A 14,925-nucleotide genomic window follows, 5' to 3' on the forward strand; every position below is an offset into this window, starting at 1 on the left:
TGGTGTTGGCTATCCTAAACTAGAAGATTTGTACTACTCTTTGACTCTTGCCCTTTTCCCTCCTGTATTTCTCATCAGTCACAGAGTTGCTAATTCTACCTCAGCGATATCTTTAAAAGACATGTTCATTTTTGTATCCTCATCAATGTTTTTTATTTCAGTCCATTCTGCACTCAGAATCACTGTTGAATTCTTTTTTGTAAAGGGAGGGATTGGGGAGAGGGAGATAAAGGAAAAAGAAAAAAAATTTGATTTGACAATGCCCCTCCATTTAAAAATCCCCTGGTTCCTATGTGCTTTCATGATGTCTTAGTTCATGCTACTGTAACAAAATACCACAGACTGGGTGGCTTATAGACAGCAGAAATTTGTTTCTCACAGTTCTGGAGGCTGGGAAGTCCAACATCAAGGTGCCAGCATGGCCGCATTCTCTGGTGGGGGCCTTCTTCCTGGTTCGTAGCTGGTGCTTTCTCACTCTGTCCTCACATGGAAGAAGTCAGCAAACTCTGTAGTTTCTTCCAAAAAGAGGGCTAATCCCATTCATGAGGCTCTATCCTCATGACCTAGGCACCTCCCAAAGGCCCACTTCTAATGCCATCACATCGGGCATTAGAATTTTGGAAGGACACAAACATTCAGACCATAGCACATGATAATACCCAAACTCATTATTAAGACATGCAATCATTTAACATGTATCCTTCTATAACAGGAAGGAACACTAAGGATGGCTGCCAACATGAGAAGCAAAGAGAAAGGCATGGAACAGATTCTCTCCTAGAGCCTTCAGAGCGCTGGATTTTGGACTCCTAGCCTTCAGAACTTAAGAATGTAAATTTCTGTTGTTCTAAGAGGCGTGCACACACACACACATACACACAGCTAATCCAACTCCTTGTATCCTATGCTTCAATTACTCTTAAATGTCTCTGATGCACCAAGTCACTATGATTACATCATCAAAGTCCTCCTCTCTGCCTCAATTCCTTTGTATCTCTCCCCTCTAGACAATCACTTACTATACTATAATTAGTGAGTAAAAGGTTCTGGGAGCCAACTCCAACATGTGTCAGAGGAGTTTCCCCCATACCAACAGTTCTCCAGACACCAGCAGGTTGTCCTACAATTCAACTTAATTTTAACACTATCTATCTGGAGATAGTGTCAAATTCCACAGGTTAAGGGTTCAGATCCTACAAAACTGCTCCCCTCCCCTGCGTCGGATGCTAGTTGCAAGCCCAGGTGTCCACTGTACTTCTTAACAACTGGCTGTAAATCCGAGGGAGCCACAACGCCTCCTTAGGTTCAATAACTTGCTAAAGTGGCTCACAGAACTCAAGAAACATTTTACGTACTAGATCACCAGTTTATTATAAAAGGATATAGCTCAGGAACAGCTGGATGGAAGAGACCCATAGGGCATGGTATGGGGAAAGGGCAGAGCTTCCATGCCTTCTCTGGGTACATTACCCGCCCAGCACCTCTGTCAACCAGAAGCTCTCCAGCTTTTGAGTTTTTATGGAAGCTTCGTTCCATAAGCATTATTGATTAAAGCATTGGCCATTGGTGACTGAACTCAACCTCTAGTCCCTCTCCCCTCCCTGAAGGACAGGAGGATGGCACTGAAATTTCCAACCCTTAATCACACGGTGGTTCTCCTGGCAACTAGCCTCCACCCTTAGGTGCAATGCAGAAATCCCCTTATTAATGTAACGAAAGACACATTTGTCACTCTCCTCACTTAGGAAATTCCAAGGGTCTTAGGAGCTCTGTGCCAGAAATGGGATAAAGACCAAATATATATTTCTTATTATAAATCACAATATCACAGTCAGGATAAAGAATGACAATGATTCTAACCAAAACTCAGTGCCTTAACACATTACAGACTTATTATTTGCTTGTTTTATAGCTCTAATCAAGTAAAATGATCCCACTAGTCCTCTTAGTACCAGCTTAGGGATCCAGGTTCCTTACACTGTGTGACCCACAGTACTAGGGGCCTTCACTTCCATCTCTTAGAGAAAACAAGGACCATGGAAGAAAATCAGTGAGACTCTTAAAGGCCAGGTCTGGAAGTGGCCTAAATGACTGCAGCTCACATGTCAATACCAGATCTAGTCATATAGACTCATCTATGTGCAAGAAATATAGCCTTCCTATGTGCCTTGGAGAGAAGGCAGCCAATGAAGATGGTTCAAGGACCATGTGGCATTACTTCTACCACATTTACTCAACCCCAACACAGTTCTAATGTAAACGCCACGTCGAAATTTCTCTCACTTCAAAAATGCTAAACATGTCTATTACCACATCTCTCAGCTTATACCTATATGGCACTTTAACACACAGTTTATTAATTTCCTCATTAAATATTTCTCTGCAGTTTTACACAAGCCCTCCAAAATCAAGTATGGCTTTTACTAATCTTCATATTTTCTAATTTGTAGCACATGGTAGTACTCCCAAAATGTTTGTTGGATATACCCACTTGCTTAATATTATATTATAGGAGCTCTTCAGGTAATAGCAATTGTTTTTAGCCATTATCCTGACTGTAATTAATATATATAAATTATCCACAGTTGAATGGAAGATAAAGTTTAACACAATATTCTTACATAAAAAGTGAAACATAACTATGAGTTATAAAAGTGACTCTATATTTTGCCCATGTGACCCATAACAAAACATTATAAAGTGAATCAACTTCTATACACTTACTAATGGCAATACCAAAATGCTATCTTAATCCAGTCAAGATGAGTAATTTATATTATTTTATTGAGTTTCTATTTTCCACAAATTAAAGACCACACAAAACCTCAAGTAACATTTTCAACTTCCATTCGTTTCAGAACAAAGCAGTGTATAAATATACATCTTTGCAAAAAAACACATTGATTTCTCTAGTTGCCACAGATTCTCAGCAGGTGCGAAGCAGACAAAATAGCAGATGGAAAAGCCAAAGAAGAGAAAAGAAACTGGGAAATGTTGCAGATAATTCTATTTACTATAATAAAATATAGTGTTAAAAGAGTGGCCTATTTATTTTTACTTTTCTCACTGAAATAATTAACACGGAGCACAGCTCCTAGAATTTCCTGGGAACTGAGAATAAGAAATTATTTTTTCTATCTTGAATAAAATTCCATTTCACTTTGCATAGTTTTGAGCGTCAACAGAACAGAATTTATGAAATATATGTTTCATAATAAATATTTATGCCCACAACTCAGTCTTTTAACAAATAACTTTATTTTTTAAATTTTTTTAAGCTTTATTGAAGTATAATTGACAAATAAAGTTGTAAGATATTTAAAGCATACATTGTCCTGATTAGCAAAGGCCAACTTTAAATGTTACATCATCATGGCTGTATGTTTATTTCCAAATATAAGTAAAGGAAACTTTTAAAACAATGTCCACATTTACTCATCAAAAAATGGATGATTGTGTGGAAAATTTTTTAATTTACCTAAATTAATTTCTTTCCAAACACAATAATAGAATAATTGATTATTTATAAAATAATCAGTTTTTCATATAAACCACATTTTTTTAAACTTAGTTTGCTAACAGCACCACCGCACTTCCAGATATCTAGATATGAAGCCTTAGAATGGTAATCAATAGCCCCTTTTTATATTTTTTCCACATCCAGTCATGTTCCATATCTTAGTACTTTTTACTTAAAAAGGCCCCTTGCACTTACTTTTTTCTTTCCACTCCAGTTAATTTAGGTGCTTTCTTTTTTTTAACACGTGCCTTGGTCATGGAAAATCCTTCTAATAGGTTCCTTTCCATTTGGTCCCAAGTAATCGACGCTTTACACTTGTTCCAGAATTATTATCATTACTATTTTTTTTTGAGGAAGATTAGCCCTGAGCTAACATCTGCTGCCAATCCTCCTCTTCTTGCTGAGGAAGACTGGCCCTGAGCTAACATCCGTGCCCATCTTCCTCTGCTTTATATGTGGGACACCTACCACAGCATGGTGTGCCAAGTGGTCCCATGTCCGCACCCGGGATCCAAACCAGCAAACCCAGGGCCCCGAAGCGGCAAACCCTGGGTCCCTGAAGTAGAACGTGTGCACTTAACTGCTGCACCACCAGCCAGCCCCCAGAATTATATTTTTAAAGCTTTGGTTATATAGCTTGGCTGGACACTTTACATGGCATATTGTTTACAAAAAAGTACAAATCTCATTAACTATCTTTCAAAATCTATACATCATCTTTATTTACAGATTTATCTCCAACTATTTCCCCAATACAAATTATCTGTACTACAAACACTCTTATTATTTTCTAAATATCTCCCATATCTCCTTTACACAAACCCAGTATCCCATAGACGTGAGAGTGTCTTGCATTATGCCAACTCTGGAAAGTTGCTCACATCAATTTTTCCCCTTGAGATGCCCCTCACAACCCATTTTGCTATCTTACCATTTCTCCAATGCCTTATTCTGATATTATGTCTTTTATGAAGTTTTCCCTGACAGCCCTGACAGAGGTATTTTTCTACTTCCTCTAATCTGTCCTTGTACTTTATTTAGGAGCATCATATAATACATTATAGACAACTTTGAGCCAGGTGTCTGAGCATATTCCCCCTAAGAAATGCTCAAAAATTTTGTTACTTTACCTTATCAGTTACTATCCCTTATATATAAGAAGCACAAATATTATTTTAATGTTGTTACAATGTCTAATCTCACTAATGTACTCACATACATGTATGAAAAACTTAAAAATAAATTACCATTGTCACAGGTAAAATGAACAAAAATGAACAATGGCAATCAATATCAGTCCCTTTAACACATGGCTGGTTGGGTTATAAGGTAGGGGGAAAATTTGGGAAAGCTATTTAGCAATAGATACTTAGGGCTTTAAAACGTGGTACCTGGACATGCAAGTTTAAGATGGCACCTGATCAGAATCCCTGGCTCTCTTCTCAATTCCTGCCAAAATAACAACCAAGACAGAATTAAAAAAGGAAGTCACACACACACACACAGAAAATTAGGACCTAGAAAAAAATTAGGCTAAGAGCAAGGCTGAGACAAGTGAGTAAAAACAATTTCAGTTCATTCGATTTGGTTCGTTACACTATGCTATACCTCAGGAAGGAGTACAAGCCTATATAAAAATGTGTAAGGAGAACCTGTATCTTCCTCCCACTGGCTTCTCTCTGATTTAGAAACACTAGATCTATAGGAAACTGAAAATTATACAACTGCCCAATTATTTTATGAATGTTCTTAATAATACTGCCTAAATCCCAAAAGTCCCTTTTTCTCTACATATAGACAAACTGCCATTTCCAGAAGAAACGGGAGGAATTGGGAGTGGGGACATGCCTGTTAGCGGAGGAGCATCAAAAGTAGGTCAATCTTCTCAAAATAAAGCAAGCACAAGTACTCAAATGCTTCCCTTATAATAGTATATACATGGTCTTTATTCTTCCAGGAACTTAATCCACTTTGTCTTTTAGGAGCCTGAGGACTGGAGAATTGAGAAGATGCCTAATTTTTCCAGCAGTAAAGGATTCTAGCGCTGGAAATCTGATTAGATGGTATTTCTGCCCAACTGCATATCCAAAAAGAGATTTTGACTTAAGCCAAGGAAATAAGTGAGGGAAAAAAATCCAACAGCATATTTCTTAGCAAATAATCACTGAATCTAAATACATATCTTTCTTAATGGATGAGTAACAGAAAAATAAGAACTGGATGCATGAAAAAATATTGACGATTAATAAACAGGGAATATAATTTTGAATAATCAGAGGAAGAACTAATCTCTGAAAATAACTTGCTTCAGGCAACTGAAGGAAATGTTGAAAACTCTAAAGCATTTTGAATCACATGTGTTTCTTTCAAAAAATGAGGCCGGGGTGGAGTGGACGTTCCAAAATGTTTATTGCATAGAATCACTAAAAAGGTAGACAGGGGAAATAACAGTTGTTAGTAAACTATGCAAAAAGACCCACAAAACCCCACATTGAAGGTTATAAAAACCAGAATTAACATTTAAGTTGTGAGATATAAAATTAAAGATAAGGAATAAACAAAATAGAAAGACAACTGATGAATTGTAAACATTTTTCAGAAGGCAAAAATAATAATTATATCCAAAGCAATAATCAACAATTTAAGAAAACTATTTTATACATAAAAAAAAATGATCTGGAAAAAATAGAAACAATAAAATATCAAACAAATTTGGTAAAAATAGTTATTCAGAGGACATGTTAAAATTAGATATATTCATTTGTGCTGGTTAATTTGACAATCCAAATGAAAAGAATGTTTTTCAAAATAAATATAAATTATCAAGATTTCCTTGTGGAGAGATCATATCTGGAATAAAACAATAACCACGGAAGGAAATACACCCAAATGTTGGCAGTGATTTTGGTAGGTGCCAAAAAGGAAATAAGGAGCTGTGATAGAGGATACAGGGAAAGGGACCTATTTTAGATGGAGTGGTCAGGGAAGTTCTCTCTGAGGTTATCAGCTGGTGACAGAATATAGAATTGTAGGAGAATTTTATGCTCTTATTTAAAATAAAAATTTATTACATTATATACTTTCAAACTTATACAATGGACAGCAGAAAATATATATTATTACTTTAAGGGTTGTTTCCTTTGGTAAAGTATTTTTGGGAAATGACACAAAGGGTATTAACAGTTTTTTCACAGTGGTGCTTATTACTTTTTAATAGAAAAATAATAAAAGTAGCATAAAGGTTAATAATGCAAAAAGTTCTATAATTTTTACAGAATATGGCTGGAAAATGTTAATATTAATTATAATGATAGAAACATGGGTGACTTTCTTATTTTACTCTTTTGTAGTTACCTATATATACTAGGATAAGTATTAATATAATCAGAAAATAGTAATATAAACTTTATGTTCAAAAAAGAACTAAATGTCTAAAAAACTGTAATTTGTTAAAACTACCCAAAATCGTTCCATTTTTCTCCCTTTCATCTTTTATTAAATGAATTTATGTTTCCTAAGTCACAAGTGTATCTTTTTCTGAAAAACAATTAATTTATTTAGAGGACTCATTCACAAATATCAGAAGATAACAGTGTTGAACTTTATCTGAACCCTGTGTTCTCGGAGAGCGACAATGGTGGAGAAAGCCCCCACCTACCTGTGTTCCTAGAAATGTCGTCTGCACAGGACAACAGAGCTGTCACATCCTTTGAGATAAGAGCAATCTCTACCCCTGCCCCAATGACTCAGGTAAGACCCATCTCTGTCCTTGCTCTGACTCGCAGAAGACTCTGACGACTCCATTGTTTACTGCTTCTATAAAATCTAGATGCCTGTCCTTTGCTTTGACATGTTCCTCATTTATGGACATTTTTCCTATTGCAAAAGTCTGAATAAAGTAAACTCTTTAAATATCCAGTGTACATTCTTTACAGTTCAGGTACCGTGGTTCGAATGGTGTTGGACCTCACCTACCAATCCCCCTTTACTCCACCCGCAGAACACCGTTTGTGCCTCATCCATTCCTGACTATTGATCTGGGCACCTGGTGATGAGTCCAGCTCTTGATTTTGTGTTCCAGACGTTTGTCTGTTGGTAACGTGGTAAGGATTTGATACTGATTCTTTCTGAGTACTCACTTGATTTCAGGTGCCAATTTCATTTGATTTCATGGTCTGATCATTTCGTGAGTCCAGAAAATGGATTAACGGTTTATACAACTCTTGTCTCTGTTGGGGCTGAAGGATGAGAATCTAGTTTGTTAGAATTTTCTGTGCATTTTGGCTCAAATCAATTAAGAATTTCATGTCCATTTGATGAGGATTTTAGGCTGGTTAATTTTAAAAAACTGCAGATGAGAAGCAGGCTCTGAGGACTGGAATTTGCTTGCTCTTTTGAGAGACATTTGCATTTGTGAAGGAAGGGGGGATGACCTTGTAGGGACCTGAAATTGACCACCCCAGGATATGTCTCTTTGGCATTGGGATTGTTTGGGACTGATTGCTTTTGATAAACTGGGACAGGGAAGGAGGCTCTGGGGAATGGAACTTGCCCTTGTTGGGACACATTTACATTTGTAAGGTAAATCTCTATCTGTAAAAGGTGCCTCCCTCTCTGTACCAGGAAGAAGAAGAGAGATGACCTTGTCCCTAGAAACTCTTAATGGGGAAGGCAAGAACTTAAGTTGGTTGCTGTCTGGCAATCTCATGTAACTGATTTAGGGTGGTGACTTCTAACCTTTCTAACCTTTACTTAATCCGATTTGATTCTTGTCTAAAAGTCATGGGATCACCCAATGACCAGACCCCACCAGCACTGATACCATTTTAACTTTTTCATATTCTTTCCTTTGTCTTGTAAAGAGATAACTCACATACCTATGCCTTAAATTTAGCTCTAACCCTCAACTTGGGGCAGCAGAAGCTCTGACTGCCCATGGGTCCTGTCCCCATGCTACACTATTCTCTAAATAAAAGAGCACTACTGCCAGATCTTGAGAGTCCAAGAAATCTTTCTTTCAACTCCTCGGCTCACCGGCCCCGCATCACATTGGGAAGGAGATATCTAAACTGGTAAATTTTGTGTTTCTGTTTTTATGTTTGACTCAGGCTGAAATGTTGGAGTCGAATCTCTAAACGATCTTTCTATTTGTGTCTGTCTGAATGTTTGTATGATTGTAATTCAGAAAGGCGTTTACCTTTTATTGTGTAAGTATGTAACATTTTCCTACCTCCAGATGACCTTACCAAGGTAGACTATAAAATCTCTTAAAGGAGATCCATTCTGATTGCCTTGGAGATAAAGAAGTGCTTGTATAACTGTGTTCCTTAAAAAAAAACCAGAAAATAGGAAAATTGAACTTCTAATATTTTCAATGTGCTAAAAGATATATTCTTATAGAACCTAACTCAGAAAGATTTTAAGAATTCACATTAGTATAATTTAGGTGCAACTTTGGCAAACAAAATTAGTTTAATATTTCTGGCTTAATGAAAACAACTATGTTTGCTCTGACATAATATTAAATATTAAATATAATACAAGTGCACATTTTTATTCTACATGGGTATGTTCTTCCTAAACTTATACAAGTTTACTAATTTAATAAGGTAGCACTAATTTCATTAAATGTTTAAGATTATTAAAAATGTATATTTGTATTTAATAAAATTGAATACTTATTCAAACTTTATTTCAAAAATTATTATGTTTTGTAGTATGTCAGCTTGAAAATAATTTTCAAAATCCCATCAGATAAGCTGATGATCTTCTTGCTTGTCTGACCTTATAAAACCCAAGGCCTCTTGCTTTTCTTTGAGATGGTCCTCGTTAATGAATGTTCGTCCCCATTGCATTAGCCTGAATAAAATTCTCTCTTTAAATGTCCAGTGCATTTGATCTTTCACAATATCAACTTAAAGTACTTGAAATATGAACTCATAAAAAATAAATATATTCACTTTTTAAAATTTCTGACTGGGTTAGCTAATCAATATGTATTTCCTTTAAAACAACTTGAAATGTTCTGCCCAGATCAAGAGAAACATAAAATACCATGTTCTTTGCTTGACTGATATCATATCTTTTTTTTGCCAAAAATCAATTCCTTCTAATAAATGATGAATTTGCCACCAGAAAAGATCTCTAAATTAAACACCTTATTAAGGTAACCCTTTCAGTTATTTTTATTCAAGCTCTAAAGATTCTTTCTAAATCATCTAAACAACTTGACATTTATCACTTGGGCTTTGATGCTTGTTTATTGCATTCTATCCTAAACTGGGATCCACCAAGTTTGAATCCAAAATCAATTACATTCCTTTAGTGTGTTTGTTAACATAACTGGTTCTGAATAACATAAATCCTGCAGCTTTGGAGAAAAGCTGGAAAACTCTCAATATAGATAAAGCCAGAAGTTCCTTCACCAAACCTGTAGAGTGACATTTTTATTGTGTAATTTATCGGAACCTTCTGGACTGGAACAACAAGGAGGAACCTGTAGTGTCACTCCTCTTAAATTAGTTCTAAAAATGAGGTGACGCTATTACCTATGCTGAGTACATGTCAGGGTTTTCGTGATGAGGCACTGAGATGATAATATGATGACACAGGACGGCCCAATTTTCACAAAGCCACACAGTATTATTTCAACTTTTTTATTCTTATCATACAATAATCCATGACACAAATTCTGTCCTATAAAAATGATCTAAGCCCAGTGTCCACGTTGAATTTTGTAATTTCTAGCTTCTGCTTTTGCCAATGCTATTTTTTCTGTTTAAAATGTTGAACTTTTCCTCTAAGTCAGCTTGAAAGCCACCTCAAATCATGTCTCTTCCACTAAACCATCACTAAATGAATAACTGATATTTTCCCTCTGTCATGTTTTCATTATGTATTTACATATGCAATTATTTTCTTCTGAATTATACCAGTATTGGCGAATTTCTGATAAAAAACGAGTTTTTCAGAGAGAACCACATTGAGTCTATCTATTCATGATCATATTTTTATGTAAGACAATGAAAAAATACCGAATCTTTGTAAAATCCTTATGAAAAATTGTTCCAAATTGTTTTCATTAGGTCAATTTTTGCTTTTTGAGTATTACAATAAAGATTTGACAATGTTTCACTCATATACATTTTACTAAATATACTGATTGCTTTATTTTTATTTAACTTTTATTTTTGGTAACATGTAATTTTTAAAAATCCTGTAAAATTTGTATGAAAATAGCAGTCATAGGCCCCACAACTTCCTTCCAAAATTCCCTTTCCTCAGTAACATCTTTCAACTCTTTTCACTGTTCCTTTTTTTCTTTACTTCCATATGTCTAAATAATATATTTACCTCCATTTTATAAATAATTACATTTCAATGTTTTTGTAAATTACAACACATACTAGGATTTAAAGAAACTGTAGACTTGACTAAAACTTGCATCCGTTTTGTTTGGAGTCCTTAAAGACAAAGTAATACACGTAAGACAGAAGAAGATTCTTTGTCATATCCATCACCTTTGTCCCTCCACATTCTTACTGGGATGGGACAGGATTTTTTTTTGCTATTACAGAGAAAGAAAACTTTTTATTTCGATGTCTCACTCTGGAAGCTCTCATAGGCCAATGTCCATGAATCACATATCCCTTTCGAAAGGGGACCAAAAGGAAGCGTCATCCTAGCCTTGAATCAGTGGTCACAAGGTGGGGCTGGGTCCTTGGGGTGATAGTGAATAACACTTTGGAAGAATAGGAAGGTGGAAGAAAAGCCAAGAATATTTTAGCCCATCCTCTAGTTTATGAATGTGTTCTTCATTAGCTGATGGTAAGAATATATTCTTTTAGTTAAGACCTGTTCCTGTTTGTCCTTGCAGATACCAGGGGGGCTATAACACTTACATCCATGCCTAAACTGGTCACAAACACCCACCACTGCATTTTGCAATCCCCCAGTTTGCTTATTACCAACTGCTTTCACCTTAACTTTGTTTTTACCTTATTTGGCTTTCCTCAACTGACTTTGAAGTGGTTAGCTCCATGAATCTCAATGTCCTCATTGCCCTGAGAAAGAATGCTTATTTAAATTCTAACTACTCCCTGACCTTCTACAACTGCTAAACTCTGACTGGGCCAATCTCTGCCTGGAATAGGAGGAATGGATGGTGTGTGAAATTTGGAAACTCTCTCAGAACCATGACACAGGTCTGCTCTTTTTGTCCTAAATTCAGTGACGTTGGGATTACTTCATTCTGCCTATGAATCTTTCAATGGAACTTGTACAAAAATTAGCCTGAGAGACTAAAGTATTAGCAGAAGGAAGATTTGAAAGAAAATCTCATGGAGAGAAAAGATGAGTTGTGTTTTCAATCTCCTAGAGTATAACACTGAATAAAATCAGAGTAAAGGAGGGATTTAAATGATGAATGGAGAGAGATTGGGACTTCAGATTATCAGAAATACTAAGTTAGAAGAATCAATACTAAGAATCTCAGACACATGTATTATACACAATATTTAAAAACTCTTATTCTATCTTGCTAAAAAATTTAGTTTGTTCTTAAGAAGTTATCCAAACCAGGCAGAAACTACTTGCTACTGTCCTTTAATGTTAACTAAATTTATGGAAATCTAAATATTCACAGAGTCAAGAATCAAAAATTATGTATATTTATATTTTTATTTTATTGAGGTCATAATAGTTTCTAACATTGTGAAATTTCAGTTGTATATTGTTATTTGTCAGTCACGATAAATATTTGCCCCTTTCCCCTTTCACCTACCCCCAACTCCCTTCCCTTCTGGTAACCACTAATCTGTTCTCTTTCTCCACGTATTTGTTTAACTTCCACATAAAAGCGAAATCATAGAGTGTTGGTCTTTCTCTGTCGGGTTTATTTTGCTTAAGAAAATACCCTCAAGGTCCATCTATGTGGTTGCAAATGGGACAATTTTTTTTTATGGCTGAGTAGTATTCCACTGTATGCATATACAGCATCTTCTTTATCCATTCATCAGTTAATGGGCAATTGACTTGCTTCTATGTCTTGGCTATTGTGAATAATGCTGAAATGAACATAGTGGTGCATAAGCCTCTCTGAATTGTTGATTTCAAGTTCTTTGGATAAATACTCAGTAATGGGATAACTGGGTTGTATGATATTTCTATTTTAAATTTTTTGAGAACTCTCCACATTGTTTTCCATAGTGGCTGTGCTAGTTTGCATTCCCACTAGCAATGTATGAGGGTTCCCTTTTCTCCACATCCTCTCCAACATTTGTTGTGTTTTTGTTGGTGATTATAGCCATTCTAATGGTTGTAAGGTGATATCTCATTGTAGTTTTGATTTGCATTTCCCTAATAATTAGTGATGTTGAACATGTTTTCATGTGCCTGTTGGCCATCTGTATATCTTCTTTGGGAAAATGTCTGTTCATACCCTCTGCCCATTTTTTGATTGGGTTGTTTGTTTTTTTGTTGTTGACTTGTGAGAGTTCTTTATATATTTTGGAGATTAACCCTTTTTCAGTTATATGATTTGCAAATGTTTTTCTCCCAGTTGGTGTGTTGTCTTTTCATATTATTCATGGTTTCCTTTGTCTTGCAGAAGCTCTTTAGCCTGATGAAGTCCCTTTTGTTAACTTTTTCTTTGTTTCCCGTGCCAGAGTAGACATGGTATTTGAAAAGACCCTTCTAAGGCCCATCTTACCTTCAAGTCTTTAATCCATTTTGAGCAAATTTTTATGGATGGCAAAAGATAGTGGTCTACTTTCATTTTGTTGCTTGTGGCTGTCCAGTTTTCCTAACACCATTCATTGAAGAGACTTTCCTTTCTCCATTGTATGTTTTTAGCTCCTTTGTTGGAGATTAGCTGTCTGTAGTTGTATGGTTTTATTTCTGGGCTTTCAATTCTGCTCTATTGATCTGTGTGTCTGTTTTTTTTACCGGTACTGTGCTGTTTGGATTCCTACAGCTTTGTAGTATATTTTGAAGCCAGCTATTGTGATGCCTCCAGCTATGTCCTTTTTTTCTCAGCATTGCTTTAGCTGTTCAGGGTCTTTAGTTGTCTATATAAATTTTAGGATTCTTTGTCCTATTTCTGTGAAGAATGTCATTGTGATTCTGATTGGGATTTCATTGAATCTGTATATTGCTGTAGGTAATATAGGCATTTTAACTATGTTTATTCTTCCAAGCCATGTGCATGGAGTATCTTTCCTTTTCTTTATGTCATTATCAATTTCTTTCAATAAAGCCTTATAATTTTCAGTGTATAGGTCTTTTACTTCCTTAGTTAAATTTATTCTTAGATATTTTATTCTTTTTGTCGTGATTGTGAATGGGATTGTATTCTTAAATTCTCTTTCTGTTAGTTTGTTATTAGAGTATAGAAATGCAACTCATTCTTGAAAGTTGATCTTGTACCCTGCAACTTTACTGCAGTTGTGGATTATTTCTAATAGTTTTCTGATGGATTCTTCAGGGTTTCTATATGTAAAATCATGTCATCTGCAAATAGTGAGAGTTTCACTTCTTCCTTGCCAATTTGGATACCTTTTATTTCTTTTACTTGTCTAATTACTCTGGCCAAAACCTCCAATATTATGTTGAATAAGAGTGGTGAGAGTGGACACCCTTGTCTTGTTCCTGCTCTCAGAGGGATGGCTTTCAGTTTTTCCCCAATGAGTATGATGTTGGCTGTGGGTTTGTCACATATGGCCTTTATTATGTTGAGGTATTTTCCTTCTATCCCCATTTTGCTAAGAGTTTTTATCATGAATGGATGCTGTATCTTGTCAAATGCTTTCTCTGTGTCTATTGAGATGATCATGTGGTTTTCATTCCTCAATTTGTTAATGTGGCGTATCACATTGATTGATTTGTAGATGTTGAATGATCCCTGCATCACTGGTATAAATCCCACTTGATCATGGTGTATGATCTTTTAAACGTATTGCTGTATTTTGTTAGCCAATATTTTGTTGAGGATTTTTGCATCAATGTTCATCAGTGATATTGGCCTGCAATTTGCCTTCCTTGTCTTGCCCTTGTATGGCTTTGGGATCAAGGTGATGATGGCCTTGTAAAATGTGTAAGGAAGTGTTCCATCTTCTTTAATTTTTTGGAATAGTTTGAGAGGATAGGTATTAAATCTTCTTTGAATATTTGGTAGAATCCTCCAGAGAAACCATCTGATCCTGGACTTTTATTTTTTGGGAGGTTTTTGAATACTATTTCAATCTCTTTGCTTGTGATTGGTGTGTTCAGAGTCTCCATTTCTTCTTGATTCAGCTTTTGGAGGTTGTATGAGTCTAAGAATTTATGCACTTTTTCTAGATTGTCCAATTTGTTGGCATATAGTTTTTTATAGTATTCTCTTATAATCCTTCAGATTTCTGTGGTAT

The 14,925-nt window shown here is 35.6% G+C and overlaps 1 pseudogene; it reads left to right on the forward strand.

Moving 5' to 3' along the window:
- LOC139081872 (nucleoporin p58/p45-like) overlaps positions 1–7,572 on the forward strand; it is a 38,172-nt pseudogene extending 30,600 nt beyond the window's left edge.
- The last annotated feature ends 7,353 nt before the right edge of the window (positions 7,573–14,925 follow it).

The sequence above is a fragment of the Equus przewalskii genome, chromosome 2 (assembly GCF_037783145.1).
Source record: "Equus przewalskii isolate Varuska chromosome 2, EquPr2, whole genome shotgun sequence".
In the NCBI taxonomy this organism is placed as follows: domain Eukaryota; kingdom Metazoa; phylum Chordata; class Mammalia; order Perissodactyla; family Equidae; genus Equus; species Equus przewalskii.